The sequence below is a fragment of the Theropithecus gelada genome, chromosome 19 (assembly GCF_003255815.1).
Source record: "Theropithecus gelada isolate Dixy chromosome 19, Tgel_1.0, whole genome shotgun sequence".
Classification (NCBI taxonomy): Eukaryota; Metazoa; Chordata; class Mammalia; order Primates; family Cercopithecidae; genus Theropithecus; species Theropithecus gelada.
The window spans coordinates 49,246,045-49,258,258 of NC_037687.1; the positions used below are offsets into that span (position 1 = coordinate 49,246,045).

At 44.5% G+C, this 12,214-nt stretch overlaps 1 protein-coding gene across 1 annotated transcript in view; it reads right to left on the minus strand.

Annotated features, from left to right (window-relative positions):
* Positions 1 to 7,579: 7,579 nt before the first annotated feature.
* ZNF536 (zinc finger protein 536) overlaps positions 7,580 to 12,214 on the minus strand; it is a 338,195-nt gene continuing 333,560 nt past the window's right edge. Inside the window, exon 6 of the mRNA XM_025367308.1 lies at positions 7,580 to 9,785. The gene's annotated coding sequence lies outside the window, so the exon portion shown is untranslated. The remainder of the gene's footprint in view (positions 9,786 to 12,214) is intronic.

The window sequence follows — 12,214 nt, forward strand, 5'->3', positions numbered from 1 at the left end:
ACCCTGATATTTCAATATCACGTGGCCATGTGGACTCTTCTACGTCATTTCCAGCCCAATGGCCTCTTTTCCAAAGCCCTGTGGCGCCCCTTTCCTGACCATCTCTAAAGCCCAGACCTCCCCCTCCCCTCTTGGTTCAGGGCTCTCTTTTGGAACAAGGCTTCCGGGCATCTGCTGGCAGCCAGCAAGTGCTTCTCAGAGCTTAGCACTAAGGGCCTTCTTTGAGCATTAATTGACCCCCACTTTCTAAAGCTCTGTCTGCTCTGGAATTGCCTCATTTGTTGAATTCTGCTGTGACTGGGCAGGGGGTATAGCAGGACACAGGGACCCTCCTTTCCTGTCCTCGCCGTGTCCCCAGCACCCAGTACAGGACCTGGCATGACTCAAACACAAAAGATTGCCCAGCTCCTCCCAGCAGTGCCTCCACTTCACGCCCCAGTGCTGCTGGGGCCCAATTTCTGATAAACGCAGTGATCCTGGGGAGGAAATGGGCAGCGATTTGGGAGGAAAACAGTTAAGTGTTAATAATTAAAAAGATAAGAGGCTCTGATCCTTGTCCGAGTCATGCAGTGAACAGCAGGCTCCGCGCAGGACCCGCGCGCCCTCAACGGTGGCCCAGACCACAGCGCGCCCCATTCGGGCCCAGGCGTCCCCTTCCTCGCCAAAAGACGAGTCCTTAGGGACGGGCTGACTCAGGGCGTTCTCCCTTTGCGGCCAAAGCTCTTTATTGCTTTGATCCCTTGGAGCCACTGGGCTGGTCCGGAGCCCGAGGCCGCAGCGGGTGCGTGCCCGAGGACACCCGCCCCCACCCGCGGCGACACGCAGGCCCCGGGCGCCCCCGCCTGGCGCCGCGCCCCGCTCTGCGCCTGGCCCGGGCGCACCTCTCCAGGCGCGCAGCCAAGCGCGGGATCACGGAGCTGACAGTGCGCCGCCCCACCAGTCCGCATGGGCTCCAAGAGGAAGGAAACACAAAATGAAAATGAAACCCTACCCAGCAGAGAGCTTCCACGGTAGGAGAGTTTGCTGTTTGGGGGGTCTCGATGGCTCCCCTTGGCTGCAGCTGAGGAGAAGCGAGCACAGTTGAATACCAGTGCCTGTCTCCCCTGGGCTTCCCTGCACCCCAGGAGAACAGTCCATCCAGCCGGGTGCAGCCCACAGGGAACCGCAGTTACTTTTATTGATTTTCTGGTGTCTGATAGCCAAAAGTGGAGGCGTGGTCCGCAGGAGAAAGAAGACAAGCAAGGCAGAAAACGCAAGGGAAACAAACCTCTCCAACAAAAGCGGGCACCCAACTTAGACACTCCCAACTCTGAATGGAAGTCTTCTTGCCCTTACAAAACCTATTTCTTTAAAGTTGAACCTTTTGGTCAAAACTCTCGGTTTCTTCCAAGCCATTTGACTGAAACTTGCCACCCCAAAATCACTGTAAACAAAGAAAAAGGCAGGGGCAGCCTCAAGGTATGATGAACAATTTTTAGGGGCTTCTGGTTTCACTTTCTCAGTGTGCATTCATGATTTTTTTTTTTTTAAATGTGACCTCTAACCCTCAGCTTTGTCATCCTTCTGTCTGGCTTTTCGGGTAGCAGCGGGGAGGTTGACACATGTGAGACAAATCACAGTAGCCAACTTCCTGTCCCAGCCCGGTTTCCACTGGGAAGCCCTCCCTCCACCTCTCCAGGGCACCAGGTAACTGGATTGATAGAGCCTCCTTCACCGCCTCTGCCAGCGAACTTCTCATAACCCAACGCATAAATAATCACATGTTTTATAAATAGCTGTGGACAAGAGGCTGTAAAACAATGAAGATATATTTGTGCCTTTATGTCCTAGGAATATTTTCTAAAACGACTGTTTTATTTGGTGTGTGTTGAATGGGGGCGTGTGTTTACATAACAAGCCCCAAAGTTTTCCCTTGCTCCCCCCGCCCGTGCTCAGGTCAGACCTGCACTATAGTTAGCAAATTGATAAGGTTCCACGGCCAAGCTTTATTCGTTCTGACACGAGCCTATGACACTTTATAAAAAGAAGTAATCCAGAACAATCTCTAGGTAATTAACACCTAGATAAACAAACATAAATTTCTATATTGCATTTATTTGGACTACCACTCAAATATGCGTGAACCATGCTTTTTTAATTAAAAGATAAATCCATGTGACACTTAGCCTCAAACTTAATTATTCAGCATAGTATAATAAAAAATAGAGCCCATTAAATGTGTCTTGCACTGTATTTCTGTATTAACAGCAAAACAGTTCGGTCTGGGATCATTTAAATTTTCCCCCTCCTCTTTGCTTGTGATTTCCCTGTTCTCATAAGCCTCTCCTCTCCCTCCTGGTCTCCCTCCCCCACCCCATCTCTCTCTTTTCTCTTAGCACCAACAGGTGAAGAGATTAAAACTCTACACAAGCTTCTACACGGAATGCTCAGCTGGGTGACATTTTTAATATTGTATTACACCATGAATTTTTCTCCTTCCCCATGGAAACATACCTCCAGTTTGGTGGAACGTGCCCAGCCCTTCTATCTTGAAATGAAGATCACAATATTTAATACTAATTTCCTTGGGATTGTGCTTACAATACACCAGGTGAGGTTTTTGTAATATACTGTTACAATACAGATGTTAAACAGAGAGGGGGAAGTGTGCAAATCCCAAACTACAGGAGACAGCAGGGTTATCGTCTTTATAAAAGTTTCAGCACAAAAGAGCATCTTAATGCCGGATATCAGCAGCTCAGAAGCTTCTAGCTGCTAGGAAGAGAAATTCATATTTGAGCCATTCCCCACCTGGGTAAGAAGCAGGAACAAAGATTCATTCAGTCACTCAATGAGAATGGATAAAATAATGACCACATACCAGGCGCCACGCTAAGTATTTTGGGTACCTTGTCACTTTCATCTTTGTGGCAAAGGTGCTGTGGCAGTAAAGCTTTGAATCCAAGTCTCCCAGTGCCAAAGCCCATGCTATGGGCCCCCTGGAGCCATGGCTTCCCCCTCACACTGGGCCTCACACTGGCTTCCCAGGGACAGCCATGGACAGCCATGACCTTGGCTTGGCCAAAACAAGACACGTGCTTTTAAAGGAAGCCAGCTTAGACCTAGGGGGATCATTTGTGTTTGTCCAGGACTACCCTGATTTTAGCACTAAAAGTACTATGTCCTGGGAAACCCCTCAGGCCCAGGGAAACCAGGATGGTTGATTACCCTCTGGAAACACTTCCAGCAAACTGTGCTGCTTCCAGGGTGGCCACGCCCATAGACAGAGCCATAAAGATCCTGAATTGCTCCCAGGACACTTTCACCCACTCCTTCCCAAGGGCATGAGGCACCTGGATGTGAGAGGTGATGTGCTGAAGAAGTCACGTGGCTCACACTACGTTGGCCCTTGGCTGATTACAATGAGAAAGCCATGTGTCTGCAGCAGGCATCGCCATTTTCAGTCCTCGTGGGTTTCCAGACACTGTCGCTTTTGAGTACTGTCCTTTGCATATGGCAGCATCTAGCTTGTTCTCTCCATCGCTGTTACACATACTATCTCATTAACCTCATAAAGAGTCCTTGCTGTTGGCACTGCGATGTTCCACTTTACAGAGGAGCAGCCGATTTAGGGAAATGGAACGATCTCGCAGGGCCACACAGTTCCTGAGAGGCTGAGACAGGACTAGAGAGTCCTGTCTGCACTGAGCATCAGCTTTGCACTGCTTCCACCGCCTGGCCCTCCCTCCTCCATCCCTCAGCGAATCATCGGCTTCCATCTCATGGGGGAATTACTGTTCTTCTTGAACCTCCTCTTCCAGACAGTTTATATTTATTTGTGTGATTATCAGATTGAAATCTGTTTTCCCCTTAAGACAGTGATCTCTGGACACGATCCCTAACTGACCAGTATATCTCTCTCTGGCCCGTACCCCAATGCCTGGAACACAGTAGGTCCTCCGTAAATACGTGTTTAACAAGTGAGTGGAATAACATCTACCCCTGAGACTAATCCTTTTCCCATTGTATCCGTCCCCTTTCCCCAGCCACCTTGCTACTACCCCTGTGAGTGACAAGAGAGTTGTTAATACCCAGATTTTTCAAATGAGGAAATTAGAAAACAGCAGTTGAAGATCTTTGTCTAGGATCATCTTTTCTGAAGGGGATGGATGTGAGGAATCCCAGCCACCTGACTACGAGGGGACCCTTACAAAGCCTGGGGATTTTATCAAGGTCTAGCTTTTCGTGCAGGTGAAATTAATCTTAAATTTATCCGTAACTCATTATGCCACAATGATCACAGTACCTAGCATTTGTGGAGTACTTCACAAAATGTGCATAGAATTTCCCTATTTAGAGCACTTAATTGTCATAATTTTACAGATACTATCAATGAGCTGAGAACAGTTAAAGTGTTCAAGATTGGCTTACGCCTATAATGCCAGCACTTTGGGAGGCAGAGGCAGGAGGATCCTTTGAGCCCAGAAGTTCAAGACCAGACTGGGCAACATAGCAAGACCCCATCTCTATAAAAAATTTAAAAACTAACTGGTGGTATGCACCTGTGGTCCCAGCTACTCAGGAGGCTGAGGTGAAAGCATTGCTTAAGCCCAAGAGTTCAAGGTTTCAGAGGACTATGATGGTGCCACAGCACTCCAGCCTGGGTGATAGAGTGAGACATTGTCGCAAAAAAAAAATTGTTCAAGATCATCATGCAGCCTGTAAGTAATATAGCTAGGGTTCAAATTTAAGCCATTACACCCCAAATTTTATATTATTTGTACTATACTATTTTGTCAGTTATCTACGGCTGTTTGAGAACTCCACAATATTTTGATGGAAATATCTTAAAAATGCTTCCTACTCATAGTTTCATTTTTTGTAAGAGCTTAATCGAGATATAATTCACATACTATGAAAGTCACTCTTCTAAAGTGCACGATTTAATGTTTTTTAGCATATTCACCAAGTAGGATGACCACCATAACTATGTAATTTTAGGACACTTTTATCACCTCAAAAAGAAACCTCATACTCATTAGCTGTCACTGTTCATTCTCTCCTCCCCTGGTCCCTGGCAAGCACTAATCCACTTGTGTCTCTGTGGATTTGACGATTCCAGACTCTATCATATGCAGCCTTTTGTAAATGGCTTCTCTCACTGTTCTCTAGGTTCATCCATATTGTACTACATCTCAGGTCCCTTTTTCTGGCAGAATAATATTCCATTCTTTGGCGGTACCACATTCTGTTCATTCATTCATACAAGATTTTTTCAAATAAATTTCGAGCCAACAGGGAAAAATTGGAAGACTTAATACAAAATCCAGGTGTCCAGTACACCTAGAAAACTCAGAAAATTTAATGTCACCTTCCTCTTGGCAATGATGCGCAGTTACTGAGATCTCACAGCGCCCCCTCCCATCAGAGCGGCATGCTGTGCAGCACCTCCCCCCCTCCCCCACCCCAGCCCTGATTGTTCCAACTCTCCTCTCACCACTGTGGTGTCTTGTGTGGCCCTGGTGGGTTTGAGGTCCATCATGGATGTGGTGTGGGTAGATGTTAGAATCCCTAACTCAACTCAACCTTCTGCATTCTAGTCTTCTCTCCCTCATGGGTTTACTTCCTGGCCTCCTGACTACAACCCCTTAACTCACCTTTGATATTCATAATAACAGACAGTCAGGACTGACGATGATTCCATTCAAGTCATCTGCTCCCACCCAAGGACACAGTCTCACACCCTGAAAGAAACATGGTAAACTGACAAATTTCTATACAATTTGGCAGATGTCTTTGCTTGTAACATTTCAGTGAGCCCCCCTTATTCCAGAATGGCAGCATGTATTATCCAAGCTTGTTTTGAGACCAAAATAAAACAACAAAACAAATCAAAAAGAAGCTCTGCACACCCTGGGTTGAGCACGCGCTTCAGACCCTCTCAAATCTGTGTCAGAGCTCTGCGTTCACAGTAGCCCCTGCTACCAGAGACTTTATCATCCTTTGTTCTTTTCCTTTTCTTCTAGAGGAAGAATTCAGATTATCCTCTGATAATTTGGACGTAAAAGACTCCCTTGCATTTAATGACTTAAAACAAAAAAAGACTTTCTACCAGTAAAGGGAAATAATAGATCCCAATGCTCTAAGTGCCTTATATAATTACTGTAATACGAAGAGCATTAGTATTTCCATGGACTTTACCTTACTGAACCGCATGTCTGCAAACATTTAAAGAAGCATAGTTCACACATGCATGTGCACACACACGCACACACATCCCCACTCACACACTACGTATGCAGCATAGAGATTGACGCAGCTTGAAAAAGCACAGGACTCAGAGGACCATTAGTACTGCAGGACCTTACCCGGCTTTTTGTTTTGTTTTGTGCGAGAAAGAGTCTCCCTCTGTCACCCAGGCTGGAGTGCAATGGTGTCATCTCGGCTCACTGCAACCTCCTCCTCCCAGGTGTGAGCGATTCTCCTGCCTCAGCCTCCCTAGTAGTTGGGACTACAGGCACGCACCACCATGCCCAGCTAATTTTTGTATTTTTAGTAGAGACAGGGTTTCACCATGTTGGCCAGGCTGGTCTTGAACTCCTGATCTCAGGTGATCTCCCCGCCTCAGCCTCCCAAAGTGCTGGGATTACAGGCTTGTACCATGCCAATTTTGTGTTTTTTAGTAGAGACGGGGTTTTGCCATATTGGCCAGGCTGGTCTTGAACTCCTGACTTCAGATGATCCGCTTCCCAAAGGGCTGGAATTACAGGTGTGAGCCAGTACAGGGTTTTTTTATACATGGAGTTTGACAACCTCTTGCCAAAGTCTGATAAACCTGCAAAAATATGTTTTACTCCTCCTAGTAAATATAAGCGAGTAGGAAAAGCTGTGATTTTTTTTTTTCCCAGAGGTAGAGGTTTTATTGCGTAAAACACTGGATAAAACTGGGCTGCTTCAAAGACATTTTATTCTAACAGCAGAAAGAAAACAGTCATTGCTGAAAAAACAACTTTTAATACTTTCTATACCAGAATAAAGTTCTGTCAACTGATGTATTATAATAATAAATAATGACCAAGAATAAACTTTAAATACAAAGTTTTCTACTTGTTACAAGCATAGCAACAAAATCCTCTACTCCTATTGATCTCAGATTTCCTCCAAGATAGATTTTTTTTTTTCTTTGCGTAGGAATGTAGACAGTATTATGACCAGCATCACAGACTACAGAAGTTACAGGGAAAAAACTTGACATGTTTAGATATGAGAACCTGATGACATTCAGAAACTGACGCTGCATCACTGTGGCTGTCACTTGTTTGTATTACAAGTTACAAATGTTCTGGAAAGAAGGCCTGTGTCAGAGGGGGAAGGACAGTAGCACTGGACAAAATGGAATCAACACACACGCCACAAAGAAGAGGGGATGTTCCCAGTGTCACAAACAGAATTATTGCCTGTCGCATCTGAGGATGCTGAAAAGACACAAAAAAATACTGAAAGAGCTCCCAAAGTGCTAGAAATGGAATGTGGCTCTCATTTTTCCCCCACTTTTTTTTTCCTCTTTTTTTTTCTTTTTTCTTTTTTTTTTTCATCTTTTTTTTTTTCTCTTTTTTTATTTTTCTTTGCTAAGATACCAAAGGCAGAGCAAACACAGAAAGCAAGGGACTGGCACAGTCACCAAACACAGTAGTGCAGTTAAAATCCTAAAGCTTACTACAGTCGGAAAGTTTTCAATAACATTTCAGTCCTTTCTCTAGGATCATAGAAACAGTTGCATTAAGTTTATCAACTCGATTTAAGTAAGGCAGTGAGAACTATACTAGAAAAACAAGAAAGCAGCTTGCTCTATGCCAGATGGGTCCAAGTTGCACAGCGACCTCATTTACACTGAAACCTCGGTTAGATGACACCCTTTTGACAGCATATGCAAACCGGATTCCTTATTAGCCTGAGATTCTTTCTGGTCTCAGGATAGCACTAAGAATTTTATTTACATTGATTGCAGTTTAGTATTTTTGTAAACTGCTGTAGGCAGAGCTGAAGTTTTTAAGGCCCTGGGGTTTAATCTGTGCTCCCAGCCTGCAAGGAAATATTGACTTTTTTTTTTTTTTAAGTCTGAATGATTTTGTTTTAGAAGAAGTTAATAGTTTCATACTTCTCTACCACCACAAGCAACAGCACCAAATTCATGTCACTCAAAGGAAGTATGTTAAAAGGCTCAACTTTACACCATGCTAGCAGATTCAAGAATAAACCTTTAACTAGTCTTCTTAAATCATTTTTTAATGAGTTAAGTGTTTCATTATTGACACTCAAAATCTCCTTCTGTGTGGTGCAGAACTTGATAAATTTGGAGTATCCAATCAGTAGAAAATCTAAAATCTACAAAAATATAGAACACATTTGTTTTACAAAAACAGACATTTTAACTCAAACAGTTTTCGTCATTAGAGATAGAGAGCAGGATGTTTAGATTCATATTTTAATACAAGCTATTTCATAAGAGCTTGCCGGAGAAGAAAATCTTGCTTCATGTCTGTGACACTTACAAAAACCAACACATGAAAAAAAATCTGATAATAAGGACTGGAGCAGCCTTCATTCAAGTAAAATTTTAAAAATCATAATAAAAAAACATTCTATTATTACCTAATTTTTAATTGCTCACCAGCATCTTCTATGGATGGGGTTAGCTAGTTTTTCTAACAACATTTTATATAATTACCCTACATTTTTTTAAATAGCAACTTCCTTCTTCATCCAAAAATTTTTTTGAAAAAAGAGAAAAAGACCACCGAGAACAAAACATTTCCCTCAATACTGCAATTTGATCTAAAAAAAGGAATTACTCATCAAACCTGCAATGGACATTTGTCTGCAGACACTTCCTGATCATTGATTTCATGTGGCTGTGTATTTTGTAAAAATGCGCATTTAAGATTTCAATCCTCTGCAGTGCCGGTCAGCCCTGGCGCTGGCTGCGGGCCGTCTAAGATTTCTCCAAGAGTGCAGTTACAACACCACGTGAATTGATTTTCTCTGCAGTGACCGCTCCAGTCTGACTGGCACCGCAGCTGCCTCCCGACACATCTCATTAGGGTTCTAGGCAAATGACAGCAGCTGGTGTCAGATTATAGAGGTGTTTTCAACAACGAAAACACAGCCCCTCCATCTTCAACGCAACACTAGATCATTGAGATGGTATCGTTTTTCCGTTAAGAGCATTATTTTTGGACAAAGACGACTTTCGAGTTGGAAGGGCCCCCAGCTCTCTCCAGCTCAGAGGGCACCAAGAATTGTTGAAATCACTTTTCTCCCACCTGCATTGTTTTGGAAGTACTTGTTGCCGGGTAACAGTTTAGCAGCCATTTTCAAGGGCTGGGGAATTTTTTTTTTAATATATATATAGATATCTTTTTAAAATTTTTTAAATGTTCTATACACTATTAGGGGGGTTGTACATGATTTTTTCCCCTTGGAATGCAGTTAGCAAACTTTTACCAGATGCATAATGTTAAAACTGTGTAAAATACTATTGCAATATACAGGTTGGTCTGCTCAGTTGGTCTCCTCCTGGCCCTTGCCACCCTCTTCTGTGAGGTCTGCAGAGCTCCCCGCCTTGACAGCTGTAGGCTCCTCGAAATTCCCAGAAGCCTCTGAGTCGACCCTGGAGCGCTTGAACCTGCGGTCGGGATACTGGCTGTTGTCAAAAGGCATGCGATGGACGCAGAGGACATGGGTCTTCAGGTTCCCCTTCTGAGAGGCACTGTAGGGACAGTAGCGGCACTGGAAAGGCCTGTGACCTGTGGGCAGAAAGAGCGGCTGGTCAGCACTGCTGCTCACACCCCTGGCCCCCGGGGCTCAAAGGATCATCATCGCAATCACCAGTATGATCAATATTATTATTACTTTGCAAAAATCAACTAGCAAGGGTTAGAAAAGCAGCCGATACATCAAACACATAAGCTAAGATTTAGAAGGTCTTCCCATCCCTGAATATTTTTGTTGTTGTTGTTAGAGATGAAGTCTTGTTCCTCATCTCAGGCTGGGAGTGCAGTGGTGCAATTATATCTCACTGTAGCCTCACACTCCTGGGCTCAAGCCATTGTCCCGCCTTAGCCTCCAGAGTAGCTGGGACTACAGGTACACCACAATGTCCAGCAATGTTGTTTGTTTGTTTTAGAAACAGGATCTCGCTATGTTGCCTAGGCTGGTCTCAAGCTCCTTCTTCAAGGGATCCTCCCTTTTCAACCACTTAAGTAGCTGAGATTATAGCAAGCCACCACACCAGGCTCTTGCTAGAGTTTTGAATCCAGACTTTCTAGGTAATTGAAGATAAATCTCCCCATACTTGAATTTTTTTTCTATAAAGGGTTAAATAGTAAATAGTCCCAGATTTGCAGGCAGAGAGGCAAAATCCAAGATATTATGTAGGTATTTGTAGAACAAGACAGGAAACAAATATTCCTCAACTTTTTATTGATGAAATTCAAAACTTTATTTATGGACACTGAAATTTAAATTGTATATTAATTTCATGTGGGATGAACGACTATCATTCTCATTTGAGCTTTTTCCCAAATTAAGAACATGCATAAACCATTCCTAGCTCACAGGCTATATAAAAACAAACAGTTGCTGGGCACGGTGGCTCACACCTGGAATCCCAACACTTTGGGAGGCTGAGGTAAGTCAGCTGTTTGAGCCCAGGAGTTTGAGATCAGCCTGGGCAACATGGTGAGACTGTCTGTACAAAACAACTTGAAAATTAGCCAGGGACATGCCTGTAGTCCCAGCTACTCAGGAGGCTTAGGTGGGAGGATCACCTGAGCCTGGGTGTTTGAGGTGGCAGTAAGCTATGATGGTGCCAGTGCACTACAGCCTGGACAACAAGCAAGACCCTGTCACAAACACAAAGAACAAACAAACAAACAAACAAAAAACAGACAATAGTTAGATTTGGCTCACGAGCTACAGTTTGCTGATCCCCGTTCTGCACAAAGACCATAAATCCTTCCATCTGGGAGTCTGACTCAGGCCTCAGGGCAAAGCCAGTTCGCGTTCTTATCCTCCCATTGACTCTTCATTGTTGAGCAAACCAAGAATGGCAAGGGAGCGTGTGTTTGGGGGTGGGGTAGGTGAGGAGTGCCACCCAATGCTTGCTCTTAGGCAGAGTTGGAAGGGCTGAGCTGGGGGGATTTGTAGAGTCTGAGGGTCTCAGGGGCAGCAGCGGAAGTTGTCGGGACCGGGAGCAAGATGAACAGGTAACCAAGGCCAGCATGAGTTTTAAAGAAGGTAGATTTTGAATAGTGACTCTTGAAATAAAACCTTCCTAGAAAGATTCTAATTTGGAACAGGAGGTGGATTCTTGTGGAAGTTCACCTAATCCTCCAAGCCTGACATCTCTACCCTGATGCGCCGCAGCCATGCGCAGACTCTGCCATCTTGAGGAACTGGTAAAACATCTGGCTGGGGAAGTTATTCTGAAGCAATGACATCTCCCCTGCTTCCGGGAAGTTGTTGATGAGACATTCCTGGAAGTTCTCGTGTGCTGTTTCACCCAGCACCCAGAGAGGTCAGGGCCCAGAGCTGGGTTTCATTTGCTCAAAAAAATAAACAAGTAAATAAACAGAGGGCCCCATCATTGGCTCCAGAAAACGAACAAACACATATTCAGCACTTTTTCTAAAGCAGTAATGGCAGTCCTGTGTCTATTTAGCAAAACAGTCTTGTTCCTGAGAAACAGGAAGCCAACGCAACGTTGGAAGCAGAAGCTCACTTTCCCACTGAATTGCACCCAGTGCTAAATTCTTGCTTCTTGTTGGGTTTCTGGAGTTCACTGCCTCCTTGTCCCCTCATGACCAACTGGTGTCCAGGACTAATCCATTCTACCTGTTGAATCTTTTCCTTTGCAATGCTGACTTCAGAACCAGGTCCAGTCTGTACCAATTCTTGTCTGGACTATGAATATGGCAGCCCGTGGGGGCCTTCATGCTTCCAGTTTCCCACCTCCAGCCTGTCCTCCCCAGGGACAGCAGAGCAAGTGCCTAAAGCAAAAGCTCAACCTGTGATTTCTTTGTCCCAGATCTTTGATGGCCACTGGCCTCCAAAGGAATAATAAGGACTTTCATGGCTCAATCCTAAAACACCCTTCCATTCCACACTACAGCACAACCCCTTTTGCCCACACCAAACCAAACATCATCATGGTCTCTGTACATAGACGTCACTG